The 20,523-nt window shown below is 40.9% G+C and overlaps 1 protein-coding gene across 1 annotated transcript in view; it reads right to left on the bottom strand.

Moving 5' to 3' along the window:
• The window catches only part of LOC115109893 (SH3 domain-binding protein 4-like), a 62,466-nt gene extending 62,310 nt beyond the window's left edge, over positions 1-156 (bottom strand). The window contains exon 1 of the mRNA XM_029635147.2: positions 27-156. The gene's annotated coding sequence lies outside the window, so the exon portion shown is untranslated. The remainder of the gene's footprint in view (positions 1-26) is intronic.
• Positions 157-20,523: the final 20,367 nt, after the last annotated feature.

The following is a 20,523-nucleotide window of genomic DNA, read 5'->3' as shown; positions in this document are numbered from 1 at the left end:
ATAAGAACTTTAAAATCTTAGCTCACCTTGTAAAAGTCCTGTGAATAAGTCCATTGGGAAATAAATGCATCAAATGGGCGTAGTTTTGCGTGCTCCGACTATCCAGTTGTAGCCTAGTGTGAGTCCACAGTCTTTGGCGAATGACTTCGCGATGGGAAGAGAGAGCGAGAGCAGGACCCAGGTGACGTCATGGCGAGAGGGAGGGGCGAGGATCTGAGGAGTTTCATGTGGAAACGATGTCATTAGGAGTCAGATAACTTTTCACTGTCTTGGCTTTAGTGTAAAGAAGAAATATGATAATAGGCTGGCCTACTATTCTCATTCTCACCATACTACAATCTTGCTTGAAAATACCACATAACAGATACGTAAGGTCAATACGCAGAGTTCTCAAACTGATGTGAAAAGCAAATGTGTGAAATCAAATCAAATGTTATTTGTTACATACGTCGAATAGAACAGTTATAGACCTTACCGTGAAATGCTTATTTACAATGAAAAATATTTACTAAATAAACTAAAGTAAAAAATATAAGAGCAATAATAAAATAACAATAACGAAGCTAAATACATCGTGGGGTACAGGTTAGCCAATGTAATATCTACAGTACCAGTCAAAAGTTTGGAAACACCTACAATACTGATTCAAGGATTTTTTCTTAATTTTTTACTATTTTCTACATTGTAGAATAATAGTTAAGACATCAAACTATTAAAAAAGACATATGGAATCACTTAGCAACCAAAGAAGTGTGAAAAAAATCTAAATAGATTTTAGATTCTTCAAATTAGACACCTTTACCTTGATGACAACTTTGCACAATCGTGGCATTATCTTAACCAGCTTCACCTAGAATGCTTTTCCAACAGTCTTGAAGGAGTTCCCACATATGCTGAGCACTTGTTGGATGCTTGTCCTTCACTCTGCTGTCAAACTCATCCCAAACCACTCTCTTTCTTGGTCAAACAGCACTTACTCAGCCTGGAGGTGTGTTGGGTCATTGTCCTGTTGAAAAACAAATGATAGTCCCACTAAGAGCAAACCAGATGGGATAGCGTATTGCTGCAGAATGCCTTGAATTCTAAATAAATCATAGACAGTGTCACCAGCAAACCAGCCCCGCACCATCACAACTCCTCCATGCTTCACGGTGGGAATCACATATGCAGAGATAATCTGTTGACCTACTCTGAGTCTCAAAAAGGACAGATTTCCACTGGTCTAATGTCCATTGCTCCTGTTTCTTTGCTCAAGCATGTCTCTTCTTATTGTTGGTGTTGTTTAGTAGTGGTTTCTTTGCAGAAATCTGACCATGAAGGCCTGATTCACCCAGTATTCTCTGAACAAATCAAATCAAATACAATTGTATTTGTCACATGCGCCAAATACAACAGGTACAACATTTCACCTTACAGTGAAATGCTTACTTACAAGCCCTTAACCAACAATGCAGTTAAGAACAATATCTAAAAAAATTAATAAAAATAAAAGTAACAAATAGTTAAAGAGCACCAGTAAAATAACAATAGCGAGGCTATATACAGGGGGTACCGGAGCATCGGCTCTCAGACCAACATGCTCCTAGACAGCTTCTACCCTCAAGCCATAAGACTGCAAATAGCCAGACTGCTAAATAGTCTATTAATGGTACTCTATCTGTCTGCACTGACTCGATCTTGCACTGACCCTACGCACAGTCAGTAGACAATGTATACACACCATATACACAATCATTCACATACACTACATTGACACTCCCACACACATTCACACGCATACAACACACACGCATACCGACACAACACAAACACACATTCATACACATTACACACGCACACTCACACACTTTTACACTCATCATTTTTTGCTGCTACTCTGTTCTTTAATTTACTCTTATTATCTTTCCTGATGCGCAGCCACTTTACCCTGCCTTCATGTACATACAGTATCTACTTCAAATATTATGTAGCTCTGCACCAGTGGTGTAAAGTACTTAAGTAAAAAATACTTTAATGTACTACTTAAGTAGTTTTGGGGGGGTATCTGTACTTTACTTTACTATTTCTAATTTTGTCAACTTTTACTTTTACTCCAATACATTCCTAAATAAAATAATGTACTTTTTACTCCATACATTTTCCCTGACACCCAAAGGTACTCGTTATATTTTGAATGCTTCACAGGACAGGAAAATGGTCCAACTCACACACTTATCAAGAGAACATCCCTGCTAATCCCGACTAACTCTGATTTGGCGGACTCACGAAATACAATTCCTTTGTAAATTATGTCTGATTGTTGGAGTGTGCCCCTGACGATCCGTAAATTTTAAAAACAAGAAAATTGTGCCATCTGGTTTGCCATATTTAAGGAATGTTTTATGCTTTATACTTTCACTTTTGATACTTATACACTTTTGATACTTTCACTTTTGATACTTAGTATATTTTTAAAATTAAATTTACTTTTGATGCTTAAGTATATTTAAAATCAAATACTTTTAGACTTTTACTCAAGTAGAATTTTACTGGGTGACTTTCACTTTTACTTGAGTAATGAGTACGTGTCATAAGGTGGGTGTAGCTGGTGCATGAAGTCAGGCACACAGGAGAGCAGAATGAGTGAGCAATGTACTTTACTCAAAATAAAGTGCACAAGGTAACAATATACTTGACCAACAATAAACGGTAATCAATTACGCACAGGTGAAAACAGCACCCGTCGAAAACCAGCCATAACGTACCAAATGAACATTAGAAACAATCACGCACAAAAACATGGGGAAACAGAGGGTTAAATACATGAACATGTAATTGAGGAATGAAACCAGGTGTGTAGAAAACAAAGACAAAACAAATGGAAAATGAAAGGTGGATCAGCGATGGCTAGAAGACGCCGCCCGAACAAGGAGAGTGAACGACTCCGGTGGAAGTCGTGACAGTAAGTTATCTTTCCTTTTACTCAAGTATGACAATTGGGTACTTTTTACACAACTGCTCTGCACAGTGATGTGGTACTTGTCCTCCGTATACATAGCTCCATTCTTGTTTATTTTATTCATGTGTTACTATTTTATTTTTATGATTCATTTAAAACTCTGCATCGCTGGGAAGGGCTCGTAAACAATAATTTCACAGTAAAGTCTACACCAGTTGTATTTGGCGCATGTGACAAATACAATTTGATTTCACTTGTGTATATATGAAAAAGTACAATAAGAGCGTCTACTAAATGACAAAAATGTCAATGTAAACTTATGTGACTTTACAACATAATTGAAAGTAATTTCATCAGATAACACACACACACTAAAATGTATATATTTGTTCGCAATGTAGGCAATGTAGGCTGTGCTTGTGCTTAATGTATTGCTCAGGGGAGGACTGCCCCCTAATGTATTGCTCAGGGGAGGACTGTCCCCTCTCATTGACGCCACGGAAGTTCACGGCCGACCACGGATGTTCAAGGCCGACTGCAGTACTGCAGGCATTGTTAGGAGAAAACAGCTTCCCCATTACAGTGAATGGAAAAATGGCAATTTTCGTGGTCACATTTTTTTCTAAAGACACTCATGGTACCAATATTTACAACAATGACATATTGACATGGTAAAATAAGTAAAAGTGCATAAAAAAAATATAAGGATATTTCCTTCTCAAACCCTCATAATAAGCATGAATGGTATCCACCAAGTTTAAGGTTTATTTTAAGGATAATGTTTTACAACTATGCCATCCTATTTTTTTTTTAAATCATCTTATTTGATTTGATATATTTTACATGTATAGAGGAGATGTACAGAGGAGTCTAGTGCCCAGAAGCCCGTTTTAGCATCGGTAGGGCCATTGAGGACTTTCACCATTTTGAAGTAGTTAACTGGGTGGGATTTCCTATCGGTTAAGGAAGGATCACATAATTCTATCCAGGGTCAAAGTTAGAGAGGCAGCGAGGAGTGTGAATGTGGAAGAAAGTGCGCATGTATGAAATGAGAAGCTCCTTCTCCACTCGTGCGTCATCAGGAAAATGACGTTTACAGGAGTGGATCACAAAATAAATGTGTAAAGTGATTAAAAACACATTAAGTTAGTTGTGCACAACATTTTATAGATAAACGAAGTAGCATATTGTTTATAAGTGTGTGCGTGGTTTTCTCCTCCGACAATACAGCTGACTCAAAGGAGGTGTGGCAGATATCAAAGCGACCGAGGTAGGATACAATTGTGCTTCTTTGCCAAAAGGAGGCTATCAAGGAGGGTAGCACCGTCTTTCGTTTGCCTATTAACAAATTGACACACTCCTCGAACCTCTCGACCACTTATCGGTTTCCAGGTCACGGATGAGAGAGGACGGAGGATGGACTTTTACCCAAGCGAGAAATCAGCCAAAGGGTTATACTTGTGAGCAAATATTCCACAACTGCAGGTGGCAGTAAATTGCCAACCTTGGCTTTATACCTGTTCAAACAACACACTCCAGGTGGCAGTATGCACCCTTTCAGTTTGTTGACAAACCCATATATGTTGTAGAAGAATAAAATTGACTACTTCAAAATTGAGATGGCCTCAATAGTGCTGCTCGTGCGCTCATAGACACCATAATGGGACAGATACAATGTTGCGATCTATACACATCCCTATGGATAAGGCCACACAGAGGTCCAGAGATAACTACAGACACCTGTGGCATGTGATATAATTCCCCCCAAAACTTGAAAGTTACCAAAAATCTGGTAGTTTGCTGGTAAACCTCGAACGTAGGCCTACCCTCCCTTTGCAACCCTAACCTGTGTGTAACGGAATAAGGACTTATAACAGAAAAATACTGTCAGCTGCAACTGTGTTAAAACAGGGGACTGTATATTTGCATTTCTAAAATTATTTTGATGTGATATGAAAGTAGATGGGTTTATGTTACTAGAACCGTATTGCAATTGAGAATCGATTCACATTTACATGGAGTATTTGGTTGTTTTGGCTGCCAGTGCCAGTTTACCTCTAGTCTTTGGACATTAACGGAGAAGTTATTTTGTCAGTAAATCCTTCCCTAGAGTCTTATGAATTTGTGGATACCATTTTTATGTCTCTGCATCCAGTATGATGGAAGTTAGAGGTAGTTTCGCAAGCCGATGTAACTAGCGTTAGGGCTAGCATAGCACAAATACTGGAAGTCTTCGGGTGGCTGTACCAAAAGACTTACAGTCTTTGCAAATTTCCATCAAACTGGACGCAGAGACATGAACATAGTATACAAGAGTTCATCTGACTCCCTTTAGCAGTATATCTTGGGCTAGTCAGGCACAGGAGGAAAGATGATTTCCAGACTGACGACTGCATTCATGTGTTTAAGACAAAATAAAAACTTATTTACAAGAAAATAAACTTCTGTGTACTTGTGGCAAAATATATTGGCCCAGCCCAAATTACGCACCATACACATCTGTTCCCCTCCTTCACTGTCGAACTCAACTAAAATACCCTCCTTACCACCAGGAATCCTGGGCTATTGGAGTATGCTACTGCATCTACGTGTATAATACTTGATGTGGATAGAGTTCAATGTAGTCATGGCTCTATGTAGCACTGTGAGTTTCCCAAAGACTGTTCTCTGGGAAACTCCTGATGGCATGTCTTGTGGGGTATATATGGGGGTCTGAGCTGTGTTAGCTGTTTGAACAGGCAGTTTGGTGCTTTCAACATGTCAATACCTCTCACAAACACAAGTTGTGGTGCAGTAAATCTCTCCTCTATTTTGAGCCAGGATAGATTGACATGCATGTTTTTGATATTCGCCCTCTGTGTACGGGCCAGCCGTGCACAGAACTGTCAAGACAGCAAGGTTGGTAGACGGAATGGAGAAGCTAGCTAGATATAACGAGAGGACTAGAAGGATGACGGTTTGGATGAATATGGAAGGTGGATGGACAAACTTGAATTTGAGAAGTGTTGAGCAAATATAGTGAAAAGGAGTGGAAGGCGGTAATAAAGGAAACTGGAACAAAAGGAGTAAAGTTGTTAATGGAATCTGAGGATATACGGTGTTGCAATTGTGCTGGAAATCACATTCCCAATTTCCCTGAGAGCCCATTTAGGGTAATGAAGTTTGAAGTGGTAAGGGTCAGGGACATACAGCAGGTCTCCTACACAGAGGCACGAGAAGTAGCTGAAGGAGCGAGTGGAGCTGAAGATATTGCAGTGGATGCCCCACAGCCTGTGGAGGTTCAGAGTGTCGTGAAACAGTTGAAGGAAATTGATATGCACAGGAAAGTACAAGTGCGTGTTTACTTGCCAAGCTCGTACGTGTGTGGTTCTGTGCATGCATCAGGTGATAGAAATCCGAAGGCACTACCAGTGCTTTGAAAAGTTGATTTAATTATACTTTCCTGTGTATATATTGTCTCACATCACAGGAGGTTGGCTGCATCTTAATTGGGGAAATAGGCTCGTGGCAATGACTGGAGCGGAACTGAATGGTAAAACATGGTAAAAAAATACATCAAACATTCAATTTGCTCCGTTCTGCGTCATTCTTATGAGCTGTCCTCCCCTCAGCATCCTCATGTGTCTCACATTCCTACCTGCAAAATTACCAACTTCACCGACTACTGGTAAAGATAAAATATATATATTTTTTAACATTCTGGCCTGTAGAGTTCGTGACAGGAAACTTTCCTGATTTAAAAAAAAACCCTTCTACATCATTAATAAATGACAGTGTGAATAAGGAAAGTTTCCTCTCATGATATCTACAGACCATACTGTTGAATAAAATTATATTTTAACTTTAAAAGTTTGGAGGTTACCCGCAGATTAGCTCTAGGGCTGCTACACGTCTCCTACTCCTTGTGCCAATATTTCTGCCAGTTACTTTAAACATAATCAGCAAGAGTATTACGTTTCCTATGTACAATGTGCTCAATCTTCCATCTCCCCTCATTGTTACCTTGGTGCATTCTGTTTGCCTGGCTCCCCAAATGCTACTCCATGCCCACAGATGTTAGTTTCTTGTCCTCATTGAGTGTGGACAGAAAGGAAGAGGCGAAGCGAGAGGTTTTACTCTGCCCAAAATCTGTCTACCACAAATAAGCCCACAAAGTGAGGAATTTGTGTAAGGAGGTCGATGAGAGTGTCAAATTTGGTCAACAAAAAATGTAATTTCTAATTTGCTACGTGGGGCTTATTTAATCAAATAGAAGTTTCGTAATGATTCAAAATCCAACCAAATCAAATGTTATTCGTCACATGGGCCGAATACAACAGGTGTAGTAGACCTTACAGTGAAATGCTTACTTACGAGCCCCTAACCAACAGTACAGATACGAATAAGAGATACAAGTAACAAGTAATTAAAGAACAGCAGTAAAATATTATGAATAAAATAACAATGCCTATACAGAGTCAATGTGCAGGGGCATCGGTTAGTTGAGGTAGTATGTACATGTAGGTAGAGTTAATTAAAGTGATTATGCGTAGATGACAACAGAGAGTGGCAGTGGTGTGGAGAGGAGGGGGGCAATGCAAATAGTCTGGGTAGCCATTTGACTAGATGTTCAGGAGTCTTATGGCTTGGGGTAGAAGCTGTTTAGAAGCCTCTTGGACCTAGATTTTGCGCTCCGGTACAGCTTGCCGTGTGGTAGCAAAGAGAACATTCTATGACTATAGGGTGGCTGGAGTCTTTGACAATTTTTAGGGCTTTCCTCTGACACCGCCTTGTATAGAGGTCTTGGATGGCAGGAAGCTTAGCCCCAGTGATGGTCGAGCAGTTGCCATTCTAGGCAGTGACGCAACCAGTCAGGAGACTCTCAATGGTGCAGCTGTAGAACTCTTTCAGGATCTGAGGACCAATGCCAAATCTTTTCAGTCTCTTGAGGGGGAATCGGTTTTGTCGTGCCCGCTTCACGACTGTCATGGTGTGCTCGGACCATGTTAGTTTGTTGGTGATGTGGACACCAAGGAACTTGAAGCTCTCAACCTGCTTCACTGCAGCCCCGTCGATGTGAATGGGGGCGTGCTCTGTCCTCTTTTCCCTGTAGTCCACAATCACCTCCTTTGTCTTGATCACGTTGAGGGAGAGGTTGTTGTCTTGGCAACACATGGCCAGGTCTCTGACCTCCTCCCTATAGGCTGTCTCGTTGTTGTCAGTGACCAGTCCTACCACTGGTTGTGTCATCGGAAAATTTAACGATGGTGTTAAATTTGCAGATGACACAACAGGTTACAGGTTAGGTTGGTACGAATGTACTGATGTAAATGGCATTCCGGCAACTTCAAAAAACCAAACTTGAGATCAGAGTTGTGCCTTTTGTCATAGAAATAGATAGAGGACTCATGGATGTTACCCATTTTAGCATGGACATTGCCAGTGAGGGCTTCCTAAGTCATGCATAGATGCTAACTCCCTTTAGTGCCTATTGACAATGTATCTTCTGGCCTGGGGGAATTTTTTAAGAGCTCTGACGTTCATTCTGAACGTTGAAATACATCGCTTGCGGTACAGTTTTGAAAACATAAGGATCATATCTTTCATGACAGTGAGATGTCATTTTCAGAAAACTAAAGGTTAAATTACTACTCACCTTTATATGGTTAGGGTTAGAGTTCCCACACGGCCATATCTCCATGTCACAGTGCTTGTTTACGGAAGACAGAGGTCGCCACCTGTGCTAATTCGCTATCTTGTTTGCTCCAACACCTGTGTGTAAGTGTAACTGGCGAGGAATTGTAGTTCTTCAACTGGAGGCACACACAGCACATGGATCTGTGCAAAACTCCTACAGTAAGTGTACATTTTGGATTTGAAAGATTCTTTCTCGATATGAAATATAAGGGGCATATCAGCATATGCAAGTAATGATTTTTGACGTTTCTTCATGTTAAAACAGCGGCGGAATGAATAGTTCACACCCTGCTAACTGTGAGCAAAGCTAACTGTTGAAAACCCTACAGAGAAGGGTTTTCGGGACCTATGGGGCTTCCACCAATTTAATGTAGTCAACTGGGAGGGGATTCCTATGAGTTGGGAGCAATCAGTCAATGAAGAAGATGAAAATTTAGTACTTTAAAATGGAAATAGCCTCAATGGCGCTGCACGTGCTGTCACAGACGTTATAATGGCACAGATACAAAGATGAGTTCAATGTCTATCTCTATGGCCCTTTCACTTGCGTATCTGCCCTCTCATTGGCTAGAAAGGTCCCACCTGATCTCGCCTCCTCCCGCCTGCCTTCCACATGGAATAGTATCAAACACCGGGAAACCATGTGTTTTATCTATTTTTTACCATTCGATAAACCCGCTCCAATCATTGCCACGAGCCCGTTCTCCCCCAATTAAGGTGCCACTAACCTCCTGTGTTTGATTAGTTTGAGATGATTCGATCGCAGATGACTTGGTTTGGTTCAACACCCCTCATTTTGACATCACCATAAACTACTTCATAGACGGAAGTCTCAGACTGAAGTGTGTAGCGAACATTAGGTCAGAGGAAGAATTCAGTTTGAGTTGTTAGGCAAGCATTCTTTACTAGGTCTGTTTTTGCTGCCATAAGGTGTCAATTCTAATTACAGTAATAAAGGTATTGCTAATTGGATACACTCACATGGGTCTTTGCACAATGCTCCTGAACTATCATTCATAATTAAAGGTTTCATAATGGTGAAAAGGGTTCTATAAAATACTGTAAATATTCTGAATGATTTTCTATCATTATTTGATTTCATTACTCAAATAAATAATTAATTATATTTACACAATTTGGTTCAGATGCTTTTGAAAAACGTGCCTGGTGTAGCCTTCATGTACAGCCCTAGACATTTTCCAGAAATTGCATGAATAGCATAATATGATTTCAACAAGATTGCACACACGCTTATGAATCCTAATTCTATTGTGTGGTGTCTCATATCAAACCGCACAGTGGGCGTATTGTATTGCAGTGTTCTATTGACTTAAGGTTGTAACACATGAAATCATATGGGATAAAAATCATTTCATATCGTACCATGTCATGATGCCTCGTATCATGTCATTTCATATGCTCATTTCAGAAGATCTCCTGGGATCTCCTGGTAAGAAGCAAAAGCCCTCGCACAGAAGATAGTGTGGTGGAGATCGACCCATGGTGGATGCCCAACGCTCCCAAAGGGGGCCAAGAAAATTAAGTCAGGTCAGACATTTCAGAAGTTTCAAATCATTCTCATAAAAAAATACAAAGTGAGGCACCAACTGAGTTATGTGTTCTGTATTATCATTATTAACTCCTTAAATCAGTTGTCTCGGGTTGATAGATGATAAGTAATGGGTGTGTTGAGTAATTGGCTTTGGGAGACAGTGTCTCAATTTAGAGAGTGGGGCCTGGCTGCCTATTTGATTCTACATCATGAGTGACAGAGCTGTTACATAACCATACAATAGTTGCAGGTCAGCAGCAATAAGGCAATGAAGCAAGATGACACTGTGCTCACAGAACAGAGAGAAAGACACGGGATGCAGCCTGTGTAAAGTCTGAGGCATATAAATATCATTATTTCATTTCTATGGAGGGCCCAATTCAATCCAAATTCAATTCAATCAAAATGTTTCTGGGTGGGGCAAGACAACTGTCTTCCTTGAGAGAGTGTGTGTTATTTAAGTGGATATCCCGTTGATTTTAGTCTTGTTTCACAGAGTAAATGTTGCATTTCAGATGAAACTAATAGAAGTTGTGTGATTAATTAGGTATAAAGCCATGATACAGATTTAGTCAAGTGTAAGCAACTGGAATGAAGGCCTCATGACTAACATAAAGTTGTAAGCAATGTCTATTATAAATGTAATACATATTTACTGCTGTCGTGTGATCCTTGCAAGAAGGTGGGACTGTTCAGGGGCAACGTGTGTTGGGCACATATTTAGAATTACGCAATGTAGTGAGGAGCACATGCTGTGTCATGTTTCCTATGCGTGACAGTGGGTTGTGGTGTTTGCTCATGTTGGAGCATTGACTGGGTGTGTCATCACCATGCATGTCTAAGTCTTTGACTTGTAGCTGTTTACAGTATCGGTTATTATCATCCAAGCGAGCTTTTACAGGAGAATGTGTTTTTGGTGTAAAATTGGTCAACTGTTGCAAGACAGTCAAGCTAATCTATTCACAACAGCATTTCAGGCCTTTCAGAGTTTGAGGACATTTAGAAAGGTGAGAATGTGTTTTGCCAGACAGGAAAATGTTTACCTTCAAAACAACCATAAACATGGCCCTTTAAAAAAAGTATTACATTTGGCACAATCCAAGAGGGCCAACTACTGCACCACCTCTGAAAGAAAAGGTGGAAGCAGCAACACAAAGAACAGGAACACCAATTTCTTCACAGCCATTGATAAGCCACACACATTATGCATTCCTCCACTTCCTGGTTTACTCAAATTGAATTAGGTCATTTAAAAGGTATTGTAGATATTGTAAAATATATCTAGCCACACACACACACACACACACACACACACACACACACACACACACACACACACACACACACACACACACACACACACACACACACACACACACACACACACACACACACACCCAAAGGCTTCTGTATGTGTCCTCTCTCCTGAGTAGTCTGCGGGACAGTCGACATGCTTTAACTCAGATGATTTTGGGCGAGTTTTAAAAATGGTAATAAAAGCAGTTCATGCTTTGCAATGAAAAGAAAATGTCTGCATTGGGTGAAATTCTGAAAAACAACATTAAATATTGATTGAGGAAACCCAAGTCTTTGCATGCCCCCCTATGGAGCAAGGAGAGAGTCAACACACTTAGGAGTTCTGATCATTCACTTCTCCTCACCCAGTATCGAGTTTTAGAAATGCAAATGTTTCTCTGAGACGTCCCTCATGCAGCTATTGGATATTTGCCAACGCTTTAATATAATCTCCAAATGAACTTATCAAACACCTAGATCTCTTTTGACTGTGTTTCCATGGCGAGTAATGGCAAACTCCACACACCCACCCCTCAAACACACCTCCTTTTCTCATCCCCAAACTAATCAGTATTCTGGATTGAACATCAGGACTTGGTTTAGTTGAGAGGCACTCCTCACCAGCATCACCCAAAATGTATGTAGTTCTGTCCTTGAGCTGTTCTTGTCTAATGATGTTTTGTATTATGTCATTCTGTATTATGTTTCATGTTTTGTGTGTACGCCAGGATGAGTAGCTGCTGCTTTTGCAACAACTAATGGGGATCCTAGTAAAATACCCCCAAAATAATAATAATATTGCAACATCCACACACAAATACAAAGTGTGAAAGAGAAGGTCTCTCATCAGTCTCTGGCTTGTTTATTTCTTACAGAAATATAAGTTGTTTGCTTGGTTTCACATTTCAGTAGATGTTCTTTACAATGATGAGGAACCAATATCATTACAGCTAGCTAGTAGCTTAACATTCGTTGTCTGTGAATAATAACATACAGCAAAGCCTGTCTGCACAAAATATTTGAAGTCAGGCTTAAATTTAAAAAAAAAAAAAAACGAAATATCCCCATACTCTTCTCCACTGCAATTTCAATAAAATAGGTCCAAGAGGATAACATGGGATATCATGAATATAAAAAGGCATAAACACATTCAAATGATATTCAGTGTTGGACATAAAAAGGATGGAGAGCCATCAAACCTCACCTTGGGGAGTTTGAGAAAAATAATGGTTTTATTCCATAAACATCTCATCAGCCACAGAGACGGAGAAAATATACAAAGAATAACCTATGTTTAAGGACAGCAAAATCCGCAGAGGAGACAATTCATTTGTTTTCCATTACATGTAGAAAATATAAAGATAATACACTTCTTCAGTTGTAACTGAAAAGTGTGTACATTTTAGAAGAGCTTCAGTCAGCTGCTTTTGTTAATCCTCTTGGATCCGAAGTATGTAATATTCTTCACTGAACAATGTGGTGTTGTCACAGATATGGTATGTAATGGAGCTATTACTGTAAAATACCACGAAGGACAGTGAGGACAAAAGGGTTTAACACATTTTTATGTTGCGGATAAACAACACTTTCATACAGGAATGGTATACTTTATCTTGATGCATGACATAATACATTTCAAGGAAATACTGATGGATGTTAACTCTGCAAGGGGAAGCATCATCGGATCAGTGTTTACCCTTGATAGTTGAATCTCATCTGGCAGTAAAAGCAGATGTATACAGTTGACATTGTCTGTATCCATCCCTCGACACCAGTCTCATAACAGTCTGTTCATTTTGTGGATATAGCTTAAGACACTCACTGTGAGAGGTGATATAAGACATCTCCGCGCTCTCAGCAAGGCCAAAAATAATTGAAATTCTTATCACAGGCCTATCAGAAGTGCGTCATGTCTCTCAGGAAATAGGAGTTCAAGCACTCTCGAGGGAGATGGAAAGAGCTCAAACTCCTCACGATTCCAGGAGTCTCACAGGTCCGGGATCTGTTCAGGGACCTCTACTACAAGGAAACACATGCAAATACATGCACACACGTACAGTACTCCTTGTAGAATAAAAACTATTGATGTATTATTTCTACACAGAAGATGAGTCGTTTCTTATTTCCTCCACCCTCCATTCCACTAAAAACACTTAGTTTACCCTGAAGAGTTTTAGCCTGGGTGATAAAAGCGAAAGAGCTAATGACATCCGCAATCATCTGCAAACAGATTGGCTCTTATGCGCATCCATTTATTATGATCCTGGCTGTGGTGGGCCCTTCTTCTCCCTCTCAGACTCACGGCCATCAGCCCAACAAAGGAGACACATTTGAGTGTCATCAAAATGAGACAGGCACTCTATCCAAACCACTGAGAAGCCTGATAAGTGAGCGGCATTAGGACTATTTGCTGAGCGCTTTAAAAGAAAAAGGTTAGAGATATGTGGGAAGTCCTGCCAGTAGATTGTGATCATAGATCAAGCATGGTCTTTTATTAATATTTTTTTTATTTAACCTTTATTTAAGTAGGCAAGTCAGTTAAGAACAAATTCTTATTTACAATGACGACCTACCAAAAGGCAAAAGGCCTCCTGCAGGGATGGGGCTGGGATTAGAAATAAAAATATGGGACAAAACACACATCACGACAAGAGAGACACCACAACACTACATAAAGAGAGACCTAAGACTACAACATAGCATGGCAGCAACACAAGACGACACAGCATGGTAGCAACACAACATGGCAGCAGCACAACATGGTAGCAGCACAAAACATGGTACAAATATTATTGGGCACAGACAACAGCACAAAGGCAAGAAGGTAGAGAAAACAATTCATCACGCAAAGCAGCCACAAATGTCAGTAAGTGTCCATGATTGAGTCTTTGAATTAAGAGATTTTGAGTGTTTTGTTGCAGCTCGTTCCAGTCGCTAGCTGCAGCGAACCGAAAAGAGGAGCGACCCAGGGATGTGTGTGTGACTGGCAGAATGGGTGTTGTATGTGGAGGATGAGGGCTGCATTAGGTATCTCAGATAGGGGGGAGTGAGGCCTAAGAGGGTTTTATAAATAAGCATCCACCAGTGGGTCTTGCGACGGGTATACAGAGATGTCGGGTTTACAGAGGAGTATAGAGTGCAGTGATGTATCCTATAAGGAGCATTGGTGGCAAATCTGTGGGTCTCTACACTGGCAGAATATTTAGTTAGGTTTCTTGGGCCAAATGTTAACCTTCTGATTTACAAATCAATGCACTATTAAAAGACATCCCGAGAAGGCTTATAGGGAGAAAAGACTACATATTATTTACAGTCCTCATCTTCAAGCTAATAAACAACAGTAAATATACAATACAAACAAAAATGAATACACACCTGATGTTTGGGTCATGTAAAATTACACCAATAGGAATACAAAAGCAAACAATAATATAATTCTCAGTCACTGTACACAAGGGCATTCAATCTTAACTCCACTCCTCAATGCTCTCTCTGGCCCGCTGTGGAAGAAATGGCCTTTCAGGCTAATCATGTTAGCCCAGTGAAGCTGAACAGGCTGTGACAACTACCTCCTCGGCTGTTGCTACGGACACGGGAGCCAAGGGGCTAACTGAGTCGATATTCAGCCTATGGCTTGATGTCAGTTACACTCAGGCTGCATGTGGCTTCGGGGGTGTGACATTTCTTTTTGACAATGCCTGACAATAGAAGGTCCTAGACCCAGGCGGAGAACCCGTCTTGGTGAGAAGTAAAATCGTTTGGAACGCTTTGAACCACTTGTCTTCATCCTCCCCTTTCTTCTGTTTGTCTGACAAGTTCAAAGGGAATAGACCACCGTGTAGAAGTCAAAAGAGAGACTCACCAGTCACCAAAATGTTTTGCACAGATCTAAAGGTTACTGTGGGACAGGTGGCCGATTAGATTGTCATGGAACCAATCCTTAAGGCACCTCTAGACATTCAGGGAAGAATACGAGCAAGAAAACAGTCTGGTTTATGGAGATGAAAGAAGTTTTAACACTCAAACCTCTGACTCAAGTCTTTGAGCATTTGAACCTTGTTCTGCATTGTAACATAATTCGAAAGTAGTTTATTCCAACAACATGTTTGTCCAATGTCTTGGTACAAACCATTGTGCTGAATCTTAGCTTTCCCAGCCAGGCAGAACACAACAACAATAACAACAACAACAGAGCTATCCCACCGTGCATGGTGACAGTGACAGCTTAGTGTAATTAAAGTGTCAGATTGGTGTCCAAGATACAGGATTTAGAAAGAGGGATCCCACAGCCAGACGTAGACCATGAGGATGAGAGAAGAATGGGAAAAGAGTGATTGAAGTGCCATACTGGTGGCTTGGGAGTGGACAAAGCAGGAAGAAAACTACATGATACTATACTTCACAGCCTAGGAATGTCATGGCATGACATGCTGTTAATCTCAATGCAAACAATAGGCTGTGTAGGATGAAGTACGAGAGTACATGACCATTTAAAGTACACTTTTCTTCAGGTGTCATTTGAATCTACGGAAGGGTGTGTGCGTGTGTGCATGCCAAAATAACTATCTTTCACTCCAGTCTAGTTGAGCAGAGATGTTTGTGGTGCTCTTCAGGTCAATCAATAGGCCTGCTCGATAGGGGCCACGCCACTTCTGTCTATTGGGTTGGCATTTCCATCCTCGTATCCATCTTCTGAGTTATTGCCATGCTTGCTGGCTGCAGTTGAGGTAAATGCCCTGAGAGAATTATTGGTCCTAATTGCAATGAGCTTGGCTAGGCTTCAGAGGGTGTTGATTTTATTTATTTATTTATTTTGATTTAACCAGGTAGGCTAGTTGAGAACAAGTTCTCATTTACAACTGCAACCTAGCCAAGAGCAGTGCGACACAAACAACAACACAGAGTTAAACATGGATTAAACAAACATACAGTCAATAACACAATAGAAAAACATGCAAAAATAAATAACAGTATGGGGATGAGGTAGTTGGATGGGCTATTTACAGATGGCCTCTGTACAGGTGCAGTGATCTGTGAGCTGCTCTGACAGCTGGTGATTAAAGTTAGTGAGGGAGATATGAGTCTCCAGCTTCAGTGATTTTTGCAATTCGTTCCAGTCATTGGCAGCAGAGAACTGGAAGGAAAGGCGGCCAAAGGAGGAATTGGCTTTGGGGGTGACCAGTGAAATATACCTGCTGGAGTGCGTGCTACGGGTGGGTGCTGGTATGGTGACCAGTGAGCTGAGATAAGGCGGGGCTTTACCTAGCAAAGACTTATAGATGACCTGGAGTGGGTTTGGCAACGAATATGAAGCGAGGGCCAGCCAATAAGAGCATACAGTTTGCAGCGGTGGATATGGGGCTTTGGTGACAAAACAGATGGCACTGTGATAGACTGCATCCAATTTGCTGAGTAGAGTGTTGGAGGCTATTTTGTAAATTACATTGCCGAAATCAAGGATCGGCGGATAGTCAGCTTTACGAGGGTATGTTTGGCAGCATGAGTGAAGGATGCTTTGTTGCCAAATAGGAAGCCGATTCTAGATGTAATTTTGGATTAGAAATGTTTAATGTGAGTCTGGAAGGAGAGTTTACAGTCTAACCAGAGACCTAGGTATTTGTAGTTGTCCACATATTCTAAGTCAGAACTGTCAAGAGTCGTGATGCTGGACGGGCGGCAGGTGCGGGCAGCGATCGGTTTAAGAGCATGCATTTAGTTTTACTTGTATTTAAGAGCAATTGGAGGCCACGGAAGGAGAGTTGTATGGCATTGAAGCTTGCCTGGAGGGTTGTTAACACAGTGTCCAAAGAAGGGCCAGAAGTATACAGAATGGTGTCGTCTGCGTAGAGGTGGATCAGAGACTCACCAGCAGCAAGAGCGACCTCATTGATGTATACAGAGAAGAGAGTCGGTCCAAGAATTTAACTCTGTGGCACCCCCATAGAGACTGCCAGAGGTCCGGACAGCAGACCCTCCGATTTGACACACTGAACTCTATCAGAGAAGTAGTTGGTGAACCAGGCGAGGCAATCATTTGAGAAACCAAGGCTGTCGAGTCTGCCGATGAGGATGTGGTGATTGACAGAGTCGAAAGCCTTGGCCAGATCAATGAATACGGCTGCACAGTAATGTTTCTTATCGATGGCGGTTAAGATATCGTTTAGGACCTTGAGCGTGGCTGAGGTGCACCCATGACCAGCTCTGAAACCAGATTGCATAGCAGAGAAGGTATGGTGAGATTCGATATGGTCGGTAATCTGTTTGTTGACTTGGCTTTCGAAGACCTTAGAAAGGCATGGTAGGATAGATATAGGCCTGTAGCAGTTTGGGTTAAGAGTGTCCCCCCCTTTGAAGAGGGGGATGACCGCAGCTGCTTTCCAATCTTTGGGAATCTCAGACGACACGAAAGAGAGGTTGAACAGGCTAGTAATAGGGGTGGCAACAATTTCGGCAGATAATTTTAGAAAGAAAGGGTCCAGATTGTCTAGCCCGGCTGATTTGTAGGGGTCCAGATTTTGCAGCTCTTTCAGAACATCAGCTGAACGGATTTGGGAGAAGGAGAAATGGGGAAGGCTTGGGCGAGTTGCTGTTGGGGGTGCAGTGCTGTTGACCGGGGTAGGAGTAGCCAGGTGGAAAGCATGGCCAGCCGTAGAAAAATGCTTATTGAAATTCTCAATTATGGTGGATTTATCAGTGGTGACAGTGTTTCCTATCTTCAGTGCAGTGGGCAGCTGGGAGGAGGTGTTCTTATTCTCCATGGACTTTACAGAACGTTTTGGAGTTTGTGCTGCAGAATGCAAATTTCTGTTTGGAAAAGCTAGCCTTTGCTTTCCTATCTGCCTGTGTATTTTGGTTCCTAACTTCCCTGAAAAGTTGCATATCGCGGTGGCTATTCGATGCTAATGCCGTACGCCACAGGATGTTTTTGTGCTGGTCAAGGATAGTCAGGTCTGGAGTGAGCCACGGGCTATATCTGTTCCTGGTTCTAGATTTTTTGAATGGGGCATGCTTACTGATGCTTTCTACTCACCATTTGATTCTAATCCCTGGGACGTTGTTGTTGTGGATTCTTCTGAATGGGACACTTGTCCATTTAACTAATGCAAGAGTGAGGGGCCTTTTATAGCCAGATAAATCTAATTGAATGGCCTAACTGGACTTAATATTTTTATTTTATTTTACCTTTATTTAACTAGGCAAGTCAGTTAAGAACAAATTCTTATTTTCAATGACGGCCTAGGAACAGTGGGTTAACTGCCTTGTTCAGGGGTAGAACGACATGTTTTTTAGTCAGCTCGGGGATTCGATCTTGCTACCTTTCGGTTGCTAGTCCAAAACTCTAACTACAAGGCTACCTAAGGGAAACATCTAAAGGCTCATTAGTATGATCTTGTGGTTGTCTTTTGGCCCTGTGTAGACATTCATGTATTATTCTTATGTGTGACTTCTCTCTTTCTTCTAGCTATTGCTGTACCTCAGAGTAAGACGGTATACCAGGTGACCTTATTACATTGTGGATTTTCTTGTCCTTTCTAGGTGTCACCACAGTTTGTATATTGTATTCTCTCTCAATATCTCAGACAGAAACTGGCATTTTGCAATAGGAAATGGAACACACTAACTGCTTGTTTTTCAACATCCATGCACAACCACAAAAGGTGTATCTATCTATCTGAGTCATCTCAAATATCACACAGTCTCACAATTGATATTCTTTGGATAAATAGTCTTCTTTTGAATAAGCAACCCACGAATGCATTTGAGTTACTTTGCATGATTGCCAATCATTTAGCAGTTGCATGGAATGAAACACACAGAAAGCCTTCAGTGATGCATTTTGAAGTATTATGCACAAGTAATTTGTTAGACAAATTCAGATACATTGATGGGGTTTCTCAGTGAATTCCCTTGTGTTTGCTTCAATCATAATCTTAGAGACAACATTCAAACCGGCGTGTCTGTCCATTTAACATCCTTTCTCAGACATCGTACTTCCCTGATCAGTCATCCTTACTCCCCTGATCAGTCATCCTTACTTCCCTTATCAGTCATCCTTACTTCCCTTATCAGTCATCCTTACTTCCCTTATCAGTCATCCTTACTTCCCTCATGTCAGTTGGGAGACAAGGACAGTCTGAGCTGAATGGCCTTTAGGGTCTTATCTGAGTGTTGTTGTTGTGTCTGTTGTGAATGGGGAATCATGTTGGTAATGTGCCCACTACAGTGGTTTAACCCTTAGTTGTTTGTTCTACAGGTCTTGACAAAAAGATGGATAATGGTCCAACTCTGAAATCACTTGAACTGGATCATCCCGTAATTACAAGGTAGTAGCAACAGAATAATCAAGGATGTGAAAAACAACAAGCTCCTGGTATACAGGTAGGACGTTTATGCCTCTCACAACTCAACTTAAGCTCTACTACACTCTAGTGGCAATTTTGGATGGTACACTATTTAGAGAAGAATCTTTACTGCCCTCTACTGTTAGAACATCAAATTAAACAAACTGGATCAAGTTGTTGAACTGGCATTATAGGAACCAAATAGTTCTGTTCATGATATTGCCATACACAAAATACATTTGTTATTTTTGTGAGATAGATACGGGTGCTTTCTCAGTTGTTGACATGATTAAGATTCCAGGCAGGCCTAATTCAAATGCAAATTGTCACCTATCCCCATAATTATAATAGTTATAATCAGACTGTGCTGCCTCAAAACCAGAAGAATGAATCATGCAATCATCCGTGGATTAATGAAAGCACTTTTACCTCATTCTGAGAGGTAGCCTAATGTAGAGCTGTGAAACATGCTGGATGCGAGCCAAACCAGGACACGGTAACAGCGATATGGGCCATGATGATAAAATGTGTTGGCTGAAGTGGAGCAAGATAAATAATTCAGATACTAGTACCAGAACTAACACCATTCTAATCAGAATGCCATTAAAACAACTGCTGGTTTGAAGTGTGCGATATAAAGCATTATGCATTGATTAATAATGCGTTATACATGGTTAGTTCATAGAAAAGATTCCAAAGACACGTATTTTCCATGCATC

This window comes from Oncorhynchus nerka, linkage group LG3, assembly GCF_034236695.1.
Source record: "Oncorhynchus nerka isolate Pitt River linkage group LG3, Oner_Uvic_2.0, whole genome shotgun sequence".
Lineage (NCBI taxonomy): Eukaryota > Metazoa > Chordata > Actinopteri > Salmoniformes > Salmonidae > Oncorhynchus > Oncorhynchus nerka.
This window is presented reverse-complemented; position numbering and strand designations above follow the sequence as displayed.